Source organism: Artemia sp. Qi Xiang Cuo, chromosome 15 (genome assembly GCF_049724085.1).
Source record: "Artemia sp. Qi Xiang Cuo chromosome 15, ASM4972408v1, whole genome shotgun sequence".
Taxonomy (NCBI): Eukaryota; Metazoa; Arthropoda; class Branchiopoda; order Anostraca; family Artemiidae; genus Artemia; species Artemia sp. Qi Xiang Cuo.
This window is the reverse complement of record NC_142808.1, coordinates 40,226,428-40,241,474: the sequence shown is the minus strand read 5'-3', so window position 1 is coordinate 40,241,474 and position 15,047 is coordinate 40,226,428. Positions and strand designations below refer to the sequence as shown.

Here is a 15,047-nt window from a genome sequence, read left to right as displayed (position 1 = left end):
CAATTCTTCCAGGTGTCAAAACGAACTTTACAGAAATTTCATTCTATCTTTTAAAACTAAGTAACTTACTTAAAGTAAAGAATAGTAAAGCTTGACTTGTTGATTTGCTGCTCGTTTTAGGAACTGGGTAGTCTCGGTTTATGTGAGTGTGTAGCTAATAAAAGTAAGAAAAGTTTTCTAGAGACAATATGTCACGCGGCATAAGTCTTAAGATACCACAAGAGACGAAAACTGACCAAGGAACGACCTTATGTTACTCCTCAGGAAAGGCTCAGTGTGCGGCCGGAAGGAAGAAAAAGAAAAAGAAATCTTCGTCTGTATGCTACGAGGCCTCCTCAACTTTTAGGGAAAGAATCTAATTATAAAATCATTAATTACGCCTGTTAACCCTACTCCTGCTGGTGGTAATTTCTGTTTGTATTAATTGATTCGATTATTCGTTGTTTTATCTTTTCTTTTTGCATCTCATTCATTTGTTGATAATGATTTCTGGTCGTTTAAGAATTGAGTTATTGCATGGATTTGTTCGGCTCGTCTTTGGTTTGATGTAGCTTTTTTTTCGAAAAAACTCCTTTTTGAGGTAGAGGTTTTCTAATTAATCAAAAATGAATAAAAAAATAAACAGACCGATATATACACTAGTAAAAACTCAATATAAAAACTACATAAAAAGAAATCACAATCAATAAGCTACTCCTCTTAACAAAACAGAAAGAACTAGCAATAAGATAACAAAAGCAATTGAAAAGAAATTAGATTTACATAGGCAAACAGATCTGTGCTAGCAGAAATTAGAGCATTAAAGCAGAAATTAAAGTATCACAGCTAGCAGAAAAATCAATGCATTTTGACGAGTAATATAAAAATTAATGAAATATGTATACGTATTTGGAATCATCATAAAAGGTCAATTCAATTGATGTATTGATTGTAATCAAACTTGCTTTTTATTTGTATTGACTGCTATTGGGCCGAGTCGCTCCTTAATTACAGTTCGTTACGACGAACTATTTGATCAGACTTTCCCCTTGTCTAAGAAGTAAAGGAACTTGTAAGATTTTTAAAAAGATCCTCGTGAAAGTTCTCTTTTGATTTTCTCTGTTGATATTAATTTCTTTAAAGCATCTCCAAAGCTGATACCTTGTGCTTTCGTTTTTCATGCATGCCTATGAGCAAAGCCGTAAGGGCGTTATAAGGAAATATGATAATTTTTTTTCGTTATAAAATAAACTAAGCCCTACTATTAATACACGGTGCCTTTAAGAGACGAAAGGGTTTTCAATATCATGAGCTGACAGTATTCTGCACTACGTAGATATGTAGCTATTCCATCTAATTGCAATGTTCAACCGCATCCAAGGAAGATTTCTACTAGTCATATAAAAAGCAATAAGAAAAATCCATAAAATCTTTTCAATGTTATTAAAACCATATCTTGGTCAATATTTTACTTTTGATCCACCATTTACTCTCGTCGAATACCGTGGAATGAACAATTTATGTAAGTAAAAGCATATTTCAAAAATTAAAAGTTGAAGGCAACCCTTTTGTTATGTAAGATTTCTAACAGTTTCATAAGAATTTAACCGTGCTCAAGTAGATTAGGTGTTTTAGCACAAGAATTTAAACTGAAAACGGTTCTAGATAGAAAGCAAAGATACAGTAATCATACCAAGACTTCTAAATTTAAGAAGAGACTAAGTTAGCCTAGCATATGAAGAATTTGATGGTAAGAAACTATCTTAGTACAATTATTAGCCAAGGGAGTATAGCGAAATATTGCCAATATTACCCTGAAAGACCTAAGGGTAAAGATAAATTAAAAAACTTGTCTTGTTTAAGAAAAATTGTCATCTTCTTGGAGAAAAGAAAGTTAACTTGAAGGAGCCCTTTTTATTGAAGTATTATTGTACAGAAACTAATCTTTTCTGTAAAAAATAGGGGCTCAGGGTGTTACCAAGACCTCAATATATTGTTGATAACCCTGGATACGGTATTACAGACGAACAGAAATTTTAACAGAAAAAAGTGTATTTCAAATGAAAGAAAAAAGAAGGATTGAACAGTAAATATCCTACATTTGAGGAGAGTAGCTACCTCCTCCCACCTGCATGATCTTTATTCCGAAGATCGTTGTCTTCCTTCAATACCTGAAGGGAAAAAGCTCTATCAAAAGGGTGATAAAATGAAAAACAAAATCAAAGTGGAAAAAGTTTTCACAGTGTAGGCTAAAAACCTCAACTGGAATGGCTCACTGATACTCATTTGATTGAAATAATAAAAAATTTTTACTTAAATTTTTTGGAAAGCCATCAGTAAAAAAAAACGCCTGCGACTAGTCACTGAGTTCCACTCAAAACAAATTTCAGCAAATTAATTAAAAATTTTAGATAAACGCTGGAATATTGATGGGGGTAGCCCTCTTATGTGCAAGATAAATTTATTCTGTTTCTTTAAATAATTTTATGTTGCTTCTTACTTTCATTAAAAAAACCATTTTATTTAGTTCAATCCACCTCGATTGCTCCTAGTTTTATGCCGAGGCTACTGCACTGCATTTAAGGAAAGTTTATAAAATTCTCGTAGGATACAGGTAATTTATAGTACCTTCACAAATCAAATACTTAGGAAAAAAATTATTTGGCATAAATAATTCTTTTCTAAAGGTGCTTCCAGTTACCTATTTATAAGGGGTGCTCTCTCCTTATATTATGGTTTCTCAAAATGACAGGACGGACACGAATTCAAAAAGCTCTTTTTCATTACCTAAGTAAAGCTACTCTAGGATATAATAATTGAAGAATAGCTTCGTTTGGCCTTGCTTATCCCTTTGGAATCTTTCCCTTGGGGAGATGTTCAATCAAAAGCATTATTTGCGTCCTTCAAGCACAAGTTCAATTAATACATAAAACTTAAAGTAAATAAACGAGATTGAAGGTATAATGCTATATCGAACACCGTAGACATACCTAACATCAATAGCCAAAACACTGCGGACAGTAAGCGCCACTTACCTCTTGGAAGCTTTCAGATCAAACAACACTCAAACTTATAAAATTAGAACCACTAATCCTATTTCTTATATTTATATTTCTGACGTGCAGTATTTCCACAGAATAATGGATATAAATTACATTGATCATTTCATAAATGAAAAGTTATAAATTAAGCGAAATATCTTGACGCCATACATAAAAAAATTGTACACAGCAAGAAATGGCTCAGAAATGTGTTGAGAAAAACTCGTTAAGACTAGGGAAAGCCCTAACGTAGTTCCGTGGATATCTTTACAAGGCATTGTAGATAGAACTTGATCACCTGGAAGATTGAGGAAAAGTTTTGTAGGAAACTTTGATTTCGAGATATAGTACTTTTGCAATGAATTGCACTTGGTAGAGATACTTACCGTTTTGTGCGAAAAATATTTCAAAATAAAAAATCTAATTATATTCCACATCGATGGGTAGGAAGTAAATGAAATAGCTCAAAAATTTATCCTAAAACTAAATAACTTAGTCTGCTTAAGTTCAATATTTGCAGCCACTTAAGGATTATTTAAGTTTTCTCTGTTTTAATTATTTTTGACTACGATCAATTGAACGGACTAAATATACTAAATTTAAAAATTTGATTGAAATTGAAAAATCAGCGTTTGTTAAGAGACTATGGGATTTCACGCGCAATGAGTTTCAATTATGGCTATGTTCAGAGTTACAAGATTTCAAACAGTTCGTGGTAACGAACTGTAAGTAAGGAGCGACCCGGCTCAATGGTAACCGAAACTCTAAAAAACGGAATTTTGATACCAATAGATACATCAAAAGAATCAGATTTTAAATCTGATTTCAAATATATAAGTTTTATCAAGTTTAATCTTACCCATTAAAAGTTATGCGCCTAAGAAAATTTGGGTGATGTTCGAAAAAAAGGGGGAAAGACCCCTCAAAAGTTATAGAACCTTAATGAAAATCACACCATCATATTCAGCGTATCAGAGAACCCTGCTGTAGGGGTTTCAAGCTCCTATATACAAAAATGTGGAATTTTCCATTTTTTGCCAGAAGAAAGATCACAGATGCGTGTTTATTTGTTTTTTTGTTTTTTTTTTTGTTTTTTTTTATATTTTTCCCAGGGGTGATCGTATCAACCCAGTGGTCCTAGAATATCGTGGGAGGTCTCATTTGAACGGAAATTAAAAGTTTTAGGGCCGTTTTCAAACGACCAAAAAAATGGAGGGCAACTAGGCCCCCTCCCACGCTAATTTTTTTCCCAAAGTCACCCGATCAAAATTTTGAGATAGCCATTTTGTTCACCATGGTCCAAAATATTCCAACTATGTTTTTTAGGATGATTTTATCCCTCAAAGCCCGCAGGGGGAGGGCTGAAATTTATGAACTTTACCCAATGTTAACATATAGTATTGGTTATTGGGAAGTATACAGACGTTTTCAGGGGGAATTTTTCTGGTAGTGGGGGGTGGGGGTGTGTCGGGGGTTATATGGGAGGATCTTTTCATGAAGGGAGTTTTCATGGGGGAAGGGACATGACTATGAAGAGGGCGCTGGATTTTCCATCATTATTTTAAACAAAATTCAGAAATTAAATATAAAAAAAACAAGTTTTTCAACTGACAATAAGGAGCAATATCAAAACTTAAAACGAACAAAAAATATTAGTTGTATGATTGGGTTCACCTTCTAGTCAATGCCTCGCTCTTTAAGCCAAAGATTTTTTAATGCTTTCATAAGGGCTATTTATTCTAATTAACGGTCTTTGTGATTAAGGGGTCATTTTTAAAGAATTGGAACAAAATTTGAACTTTAGCTTAAAGAGCAAGGTATTGACTAGTGTTATGTATGTTAATTTGTAAATTACGTCAGAGCAAAATTTAAAAATAGTCATTTAGAGAAAGAAGAGTAAAATTTTTATGTAACTTTTGTTTGCTTATTCAATGACGGTGAGCCAAATTAAAAGCTTCATCAACTAAAAAACGATCAGAAATTAAATAAAAAAACAACTTTTTTAAACTGAAAGTAAGGAGCGACATTAAAACTTAGAACGAACAGAAATTATTCCGTATGTGAAAGGGGCTGTCCCCTCCTCATCGCCTCGCTCTTTACGCTGAAGTTTGACTCTGTCTCACAACTTTATTTTTTAAAACAATTAAAAACTTTAGCGTAAAGAGCGAGGCGCTGAGGAGTGGACATCCCCTTTCATATACGGAATAATTTCTGTTCGTTTTAAGTCACGTGTAATGTCCAACTTGAAGGTCCAACTATTAAGGCACTTGAGCTTAGTCTTCCAAAATATGGTGCTCAAATAGGAGCTCAATTAAAAATAAAAGGCAGAAAAACGAGCTAAATATAACTAAGGTTGTGTTTTCAAAATGCCAAAAACCATTAATAAGAGAAGTGCTTTAAATTTATAAATGTTTGAAGAAAAATTTTGATAAGATGTAAGATTTAGGCTCGAAAAAAATCTTCTACTGTAGATCTAGGAAATCGGCCAGAACTTATGAGTAAAAATTGGTGTTTTCAGGAAGCCAGAATCAGATGAAATCAATCAATAGTGATACATCACGAAACGCTCATGGTTCCCTATAATATTATTAAATCTGATCACCAACACAAATAGCACAGAGCAACTTGAACAAGGCTAAGGGTTCTAAACACTGACCTACAGGTTTTCATGAAACCTAATGGGAGCTTTTCTGTTGTTTTAATGGAGCTTTTCTCCATTAAAAACCCAATGGGAGCTTTTCTGGGAGCTTTTCTTGTCATATCTAACTTGATAATATAAAATATTCAAGAACTTCAGGAAGGAAAGCGAATTGTTTTTAGTGATACATTATGCTAGAGGGATGGTTAACACAATATAGTTTAAGTCACACATTTTCTCCCTCTAGGACGGTGACAGGGAGCAACCCCAAGATTTCAAATGACACCACTAATACTTTCATTGTTAATTCATTGACAAAATAAAGTATTTTCCGTCCAAACATTTTTTTCCGAATCTGAACACTTTTTGCTAGAGCATTTGAAGAAGCAGTAAAGGAAAGCTTATGTTAAATAAATAATGGCTTGTTCACACATTCCTGCTGTAATGGATACTGTCTCACTGCAATGGACACTGTCTCACTCCCCAGTGGAGATTTTGACTCGGACTGCACACTCCTGATGCCAAACTCAAGCTGAGGTTAAAATGTCTCCCAAAAACCACAAAAATCCCAAGATTCCGAACGGAACTCCTCCGAGACCCCACCAAAAAATCCACATGCAACTCTACCCTGTCTACAAAATTCCGTGACATCCTGAGTACATCCACTCCGATCGCAACTCCCGAAGAGATCGCTCGATTGGCTGAAGATGCTACCTCTGCAATCCTCGAGACTGCAAGCGACATTCTTGGTAGAAAAGCCAAAGACGAAAAGCCTTGAATCTCTGATGAAATAATTTGATTATGTGACCAGAAATGCCTAGATAACAACAAATCTGACCGAAACAGACGAGATCGCTACGAACATCTCAAACGGAAAGTTGAGCGTGAAATCTGGAGGGCATTCCGCAACCATATCGCTGAAAAGTGCAAGGAATGTGAAATCCAGTTCATGAAAGGCAACAGCCACTATAAAGCTCTTAAAAAAGTCAGCGAGCTATACTCCAAAAAAGATCAATCAACGCCCGTAATTATAGACAAGCAGGGGAGTGACATCAATGATGCCAAGATGAAGCTCGAACGATGGAAGGAATACTTTGAGGAGAAACTGGACTCTGAAGTAATGACCAATTCATATGTCCTAAACTCCTTCCAAATCATAGATCGAGACCCCCCTCCACCGCACTTAAAATCGAGACTAAAGCGGCCATATAACTCTTAAAGTGAGGCAAAGCTCCGGGGACAGACAGTGTCACTGCTGAACTGATAAATGTTGGTTCAGAAGAAATTGTCAACCTATACCGCAGTCTTGTATCAGCCACCTGGTCTACTGGACACGTCCTGCAGCAGTGGTGTAAGGCAGCAATAGCCCCAATACAGAAAAAGTCTCGAAGAAAGAATGTGACAACTACCGGCCCATCAGCCTCACAAGCCACCAAACCAGAATCCTGACCAAGATCCTGCTCCGCAGAATTCAAGCAATCACCGCCTCTGTTCTTGGCGAGTATCAAGCTCGCTGGTAGGGACGATCAACTATTGACCAAATCTTTACTGTGCGTCAGCTGATGGAACGGTTCATCGAGTTTAACAGAGACCTCTATCAGCTCTTTATTGACATCCGACAGGCCTTTGACCTAATACGGAGGAAAGGCTTGTGGCATATTCTAAGACACTGCGGTGCCCTAGACGAAATAGTCAGAATCACTGAGGATATGTAAAATCAATTCAATAGTCAAATACTGACCACTGGCGGGTTTTCTGGGGAATTCCCAACAACTTCCAGAGTCCTGCAAGGATGCATCCTCTCGCCACTCTTGTTTAACCTGTTTCTGCATGCCATCCTCTCCCTGATACCCGTCTAATATGGAGCCAGAATAGGAGGAATCCTAATTGACAAAATAGCATTTGCGGATGACATCGACCTGACGTCCACTACCGCGCAAAAACTCCAGAGTCAGGCTGACTACATCTCCCAAGCAACGAAGCCGTTTGGTATGAAGATTAAAGTCAACAAGACCAAAATTATGGTCACACCACGACAGGAGATAACAAACCCCTTCTCGATAGTAATAAACGGTGAACAAGTGGAAACAGTTGATCAATACCTTTATCTCGGCAGTCTTTTGACGGCTGACAACTGCCACACTGTCGACATTAAACGCCGCCTCGGTCTTGCCTGCTCTAGCTTCAAAAAAATATCAAAAATCTGGAAATCTAGCCACCTTTCAAACCATCTGAAAGTGCATCTATTCAACAGTCTGAAGGACAACGGGGAAAACCGCGCAAAAGGTGGAATGAAAACTCTGACCGACAACGCATTGCCCAACTATGCCGAACTGCACTTGACAGAACAGCATACCGAGACCTAGTTCATGAGATTCTGGAAGGAGTGGTCCCAAGACGTTCCATGAGGATGTATGGGACTTAGGTAAGTAAGTAAGTAGTAAAGTGCAAGTGACCAAGTCAAAGGTTCAAATGATAACCCAAAACTTGATTTGTTCATTTAAATTCCAAACGAAAAAAAAAATATTTTATACTTTAAAGCTTCCAGGCCTTGAACCTTTAAGTGGTACTTTCAAAATCTACTTTAATAGTTAAAAATAAAACTGAAAATGGTTTTAAGAGAAAAATGAACAAATTGGGCTTCAGTATCGTCGTGGAATTTAGAAATACAAGGAAACTTAGTTGGTGCCATTTGATTCTAAGTTTCTATAGTCTGTATCCTAACTGGATGCACCGTCATTCCTAAGAAATTAATCGGGTACAATAATAGTTTTTTTTTTTTTTGCAATATCGACTTTAATAGGAAATCAAATTCGTACAGCAAGTTAGTTGAAAGCTATAGGAAAAAGCCTTACACAAGTAGACTAGAACCTTATACTTTGCTTGCGCCCCCGTACAAACAGTTTTTTTTCTGTTAATTTTACTTCTACTGGTCATTACACTCTTTGCCAGGGAATGACGCAATTTAAAAATTTCATTCTACTGGTTACTACACCTTCGCCAATTGATTTTACGCAATTTAAAATTTAAATGTCTTTTTTTTTTTTTTTTTTTTTTTTTTAAAATCAAACACGGTGACTATTTTTTTGTTGCCAATTATTTTTTTTATATATTAAGGTTTAATATTATATTCTACACCAGTTTTGAATAGTTTATATTCGAGATAACACTACAAGCATTTTTTGTAAAAAACATTTACATAGAAAAATGGATAATTCTAAGCAATTTCTGGTGAGTAAAAAAATATTCTCATTATTATATTAAAAAGAAATTGTCTTGTCATTAAGTTAAGTGTATTAAGTCTTACACAAGCTTGCTTTTTTGAGTTTCGGTTTTTTCCTTATTTATAGCTCGTTATAATGTACTGCTGGAAAATGTATTTCAATGGTATTTTAGATCTTAGTAGGCTATTGATGCTTTTAGTCTTTAGAAGAAGAATAATCAGAACAATTTAGAATCTATGCTGCATAAGGGGATTGACTGAGCCATGTTAATTAACTTTTCCACTTCCTAAATTTTTATTTATGTATAAATTTTATTGAAATATGGTATATGAAAGAGGAAAAAGGCATTTAGACCACAGAGTTTATAGTGTTCAGCTAAACTAACTATGAATTTCGAAAAATGCTTATAATTATATGATTAGTAGCAATTTTACGCTTCGAAATACAAAGAGGAAGCTTGCTGAAGGAAGTGTTAGTGACCATATAATAATTAATATCTGTTATTATTCTAAAAATTATAAATTTGTAACAATTATCATTTTATTTTTTTAATAAAGGAAAATATATATATTTATCTAATTGAAAAAAAAAAATGACTTAAAATAATTTATACGCATTGAATAAACTAAATTATTTTCCAAGCCCAAAATGTATTTTTACTACATGCTCAATTTTTGTCTTTTTTTTTTAATGGAATAAGGTACGTGCAATAAGCCCCCTTCTGAAAACAGAGCAAGATTGAGCGAAGGTATATTAATGCAAGCTGCAAGAGCATCAGTTATCAAATTCGCTGCAAGAACTACACAAGACCTGGACCAGCCAATGCTTGCGAATCTTTTAATGACAAGGTCCTCTGACCCCAGCGTTAGCTCCATGTCAACTGGAAGGAACTTGAAAAGGGAGTGGACTGCCTCATATAATGCCTCAGCTCAGCCTACTGAAGATTGTGACCTTGACCCCCTTCAAGTTTTGCCAAGGAGTTCAGATATAGAAGCCCAGTTAGAATTTGTAAGTATATACATAATTTTTTTTTCTATCCCTATTTTCAAAAATAAGGTAAATTTTCTCAGGTCTATTCACTGTTTCTCAAACTATCGTATATTTCGTACTAAACTGTCACACACATCCGGACTGTTATCAGATCTCCCCATCGCTTTTTAATCTGCTTTGAATTCTAAGTGAGCTTCTTGAAACAGGATATGTATTTGCGATAAGAAGAGTCCTTTGAATAATCTCCGATTATGGCTTTTACATGCGAAGAAAAACATTATTTTTGAACCAACTCAGGCAATTATTTTCGTTGAAAAAAAGATGCTTTGAGAACAGAATTTGAGGCTGTTCTATTTGAACAGTGTTGTGAAGTCCGATACTCCCAACTCGAAAGGGTATCGATCCGCCTACCGCGAAGGAAGCTCCCGGTTCCCACGGGTCCGCCCCGGGAGGGGTTGGGGGAGTGGGGGGGGCTCTAAAAAGAACCATCCAACATTTTAATTGACAAAGTTTATTAACTATAAAAAAAAAAAAAAGATTATTTTACATAAAAAATAAAAAAACTTTTTTTTTCTACAGATTAAAAATATACCAACACCAGCCACACCATTGAGTGATGAAGTGAAACACTTAGGTGTTTTCGAGAAAGAATTTGAGGCTGTTCTATTTGAACAGTGTTGTGAAGTCCGATACCCCCAACTCGGAAAGGGTATCGATCCTCCTACCTCGAAGGAAGCTCCCGGTTCCCAAGGGTCCTCCCCGGGAGGGGATTAGGGTTTGGGGGAGAGGGGCTCTAAAAATATATATATTTTTTAACATGTTCAGTTGACATTATGAAAGACATAAGGCAATGTAACTTTTTTTTCTTCTTCTTACCAACTCAGGCAATTATTTTCGTTTTGAAAGGTTTAAGAAAAGAATATGAGACTGTTCTATTTGAACAGTATTGTGAAGTCCGATACCCCCAACTCGGAAAGGGTATCGATCCTCCTACCTCGAAGGAAGCTCCCGGTTCCCAAGAGTTCTCCCCGGGAGGGGATTGGGGTTTGGGGGGGGGGGGCGGGGGTGGCTCTAAAAATATATATATTTTTTAACATGTTCAGTTGACATTATGAAAGACATAAGGCAATGTAACTTTTTTGTCTTCTTCTTACCAAGTAAGGCAATTATTTTCGTTTTGAAAAAAGATGCATTTGAGAACAGAATTTGAGGCTGTTCTATTTGAACAGTGTTGTGAAGTCTAATACCTCCAACTCGGAAAGGGTATCGATCCTCCTACCTTGAAGGAAGCCCCCGGTTTCCAAGAGTTCTCCCCGGGAGGGGTTGGAGTTTGGGGGAGGGGGAGGGGGCTCTAAAAATATATATATTTTTTAACATGTTCAGTTGACATTATGAAAGACATAAGGCAATGTAACTTTTTTTTTCTTCTTCTTACCAACTCAGGCAATTATTTTCGTTTTGAAAAAGATGAATTTGAGAGAAGAATTTGAGACTGTTCTATTTGAACAGTGTTGTGAAGTCCGATACTTCCAACTCGGAAAGGGTATCGATCCTCCTACCTCGAAGGAAGCTCCCGGTTCCCAAGGGTTCTCCCCGGGGGGGGGGCTATAAAAATATATATATTTTTTAACATGTTCAGTTGACATTATGAAATACATAAGGCAATGTAACTTTTTTTTTCTTCTTCTTTTAATTGTTCAGGGGATGATGATGATGGGGCAATGACTATGAGAAATTGACAAAGTTTATTAACTATAAAAAAAATGGTTATTTTACATAAAAAATAAAACTTTTTTTTCTACAGATTAAGAATATAGCACCCCCAGCGGCACCATTGAGTGATGAAACAGGTATATTTAAAGAACCAATTCTGTCACCACCAGCAGAGTTCAAGGATGAACCTACACTGGTTCTAGAGAATTTGCAGTGGCATGAGGGATTCCTTAATGATGCTTTTGGGGAAATGGCCAGCATGGAGGACTTAACTTGCAATATTGACATGCTTGAGGACCCAGAGTGGGCGGATAGTTCCATGCGTGAACATTTAGGTGATGCTACAAGTAAATTTGAACCGGGTCCTCATAACGAAATTCCATCAGAGGACAATACAGGCTGGATCGACCAATTGTCCCCAAACACCTTGGAATATGTACTAGGAGACCTCATGTCACATCCCCCCAATGTGATTGAAAAGACTGGGAGTGGTGTTATTGAAAAGTCCCTGTCACCCTCCTCGACCATTCCCACGAATAGTAGTAGTAGTAGTAGTAGTAAAACAACATTAGCTCATTGTTCCGGGGACATTTTTAATGATAAATTTATAATTAGTGAATTGAGTCCTGAACAAACAGGGTCAGGACATGAAAACAGTGCAACGTCCCCGGAATTGCCTGATTTTTATCTGTTAGAATCTGCTCTAGGTCATTTGCAAACATACAGGGTAGATTTTAGCTCCCCCGAGGAAAACGCTGGCATTATTTTAAATGACCCTGTGAAAAATGTGCATAGTTATATCGACAGACTTCGAGCACTTATTGATATTCAGATTAAGACATGGGAGGTTCGAGGGGGGATTAAATCATCAGTGAATCAAAAAGTTTACTTACGAAAGGGGACATCCGGGGACGTTTTTTAGTTTCATTTCTTAACAGTTAACTAGACTTTTTACCCAGGTCTAAACAATTTTGAAGACAACTTTTTCAACTGGGTAAATAAAGTAATTTCAACTTTAGATACGTTTAGCGAGAGGGGAAGTGGGTCCACAAGTTTATACAGTGAATGAATGAATCTGAATCTCAGCAGATTTAAAAAAAACTTTAGTTTAAGGGTAGGGAGTGGCAATAGAATAAAATGCCACCCGGATTTGTCAGCGACAGGAGGGGTTCATGGTTTTAGTTTTGACACTGGACTTCAATGCTTCAAGTATGAATTTTTGGCAGTAGTCCATACGACATTATATGATGAGTAAAGAATGAAAAATCTCGACAGAATTGCTCTTAAGTGTGAGAAAAATTACCATAAATTAATTTTTTTTTGTGTGGTGGTAAAATATTTAGTGTCATTTAAATAAATACGAATATGCTAAAAATAAATTTAATATCTTGGGGGGGGGGTGGTTGTTCTCCAGAACGACACGGAATTTGTAGATGGGGGGAAAAAACCAAATAAAAAAGGGGTTTTGTACTCAGTGAGGACACCGATGGTGGAAAATGTTAAAAATTGGGTATGGGTTATTTACGAACCTCCCAAAGATGTAAATTCCTATGGTCCTTTTTTTCCCGTCACTGCGATGAGTCGAGTCCTATCTCAAGGCGTGAAAAAAGGAAAACGTTTCTATTGTCCCATGGGACTGTCCTCAGTTAGATCTGAGTGAATGGTTTCAGACCACCCCTAACGATGAAAAACTCACGTAAATCAAAGAATTAACAATCCGGCTGAAGGCAAAGATACTCTGCAATTTGAAAATTTTAAAAATTACCCTTTTCACTTCTATCAAATTTGTCTATATTATGAACAAGACTGGTTTAGGTCTCAGACCCATCAAGGCCAAATATAGTCAAGGAACACAAACTAGTTGCGTGTTCCTACGCACATGCCTATCGCGACACCAACAATAAAATGCAATTGGAAGAGTTTTTTTGACTATGGACGAGGAGGGCAGTATGGAAAAGCTATTGGTTTCTTTAATAAAAACGGCAAACAGAGCGATTTCACGATTACGTCATACCAATTATCCAATGACATTGTCGGATAAAGAGCAACTGGCGCTGGAAAAGGGAACAATTTGCTGGGTGTGTAGGGGTGTTCTTGCCCCAAAAGACGCGGTCCAGGACCACAATCACCTTACTGACCCCAATTCAACGGGAAAAAGTAACTTTCGTGGGTGGGCTCACAATTCGTGTAATTTAAAAATTAAACAGCAACTTTTTCTACCGGTTTTTGTGCATAAATCTAACTACGATCTGAAGTTTGTGCAACCTGCATTGGCACATCTTCAAAGAAATCGAACAGTGGATGATGCTGATCCATGGGTGAAAGACCGCTTTACCTACAAAATCATATCTAAATTTGCGGAAAAGTTGCTTGTTTTGGAATTTATGTGGACATTTGTTGAAGCCGGCGTTGAGTACACGAATAAAATTCACTATTTAGATTCCTAGAGTTTTTTTCCTAAATCATTGAGCGAATTAATTCAAGTGCAGAAAAACGATGACGGCTGCAATGCTTTCCCCCTTCTCAAGCAACAATTTTCAAATGATTTATATGATTTGTTAACGGTCAAGGGCATCTATCCTTATGACCATTATTGTTCCATGTCGAGATTCGCCGAGGAGGCTATTCCTCCAATTGAATCGTTTTACGACAGTCTTCACGATCGTAGTTGCACCCCCAAGGAATACAGTTTTTCAAAAAAAGTTTGGGCAGAGGGAGGGTGTATAAATGGATTTGAATGCCGCAGGCTGTATTTGTCGAGTGACTTGTTAACTTTTTTAGGTATTATGTTTAAAAATACGGATAAAATCTGAGGAGTTTAATATGGAGTTGGAGTATTATTTTCTTCGACTCGTCTAGTGATAGACCTCATTATAAAAAGTAGTGGGGAAAAACTTGGGCTAATTCCTGAAATTGATCAGCACTTGTTCATCGATAGGTAAATGAGGGGGGTTTTGTTTTTCATGGGGACCGTATCTTGGAAACCGATCCAACGGGGGAGAAGACGGGGACAAAATCAAATGCAGTTTTCCTCGATATGAATTCTCTCTACCCCTCGGCCATGTCCCATTATGCACTACCTTGCGGCGACTATAAATGGCTCAATGACCCTCAAGCTCCCCATTTCTCCAACATTGGCGACGACAGTGTTGAGGAGAATGGACCGGTTGGATGGTTTTTTGAAATTGATGGAGAGATACCAGTCGAGCTTCGCGATTCAGTAAAGGATTTTGTTTTCCCCTTGTATCAATAGACCTGTGACTAAGGACTCTTTGAGTCCTCGCAATAGGCGTTTAGTCGAGGTGGACGGATTGCATTGGACACCTTCAAAACAAAAACTTATTGCCGACCTTCTGCCGAAAAAAACATAGTTGTACATCATGTAACTTTAAAATTGATGTTTAGAAACGGTTTCAACGTCACAAAGGTTCACAGAGCATTCGAGTTTAGTCAAAAACCTTA

The 15,047-nt window shown here is 36.7% G+C and overlaps 1 protein-coding gene across 1 annotated transcript in view; it reads right to left on the bottom strand.

The window, feature by feature from the left end:
• Positions 1 to 15,047, bottom strand: part of LOC148943673 (uncharacterized) — a 271,511-nt gene that overhangs the window by 211,768 nt on the left and 44,696 nt on the right. The window lies entirely within an intron of this gene.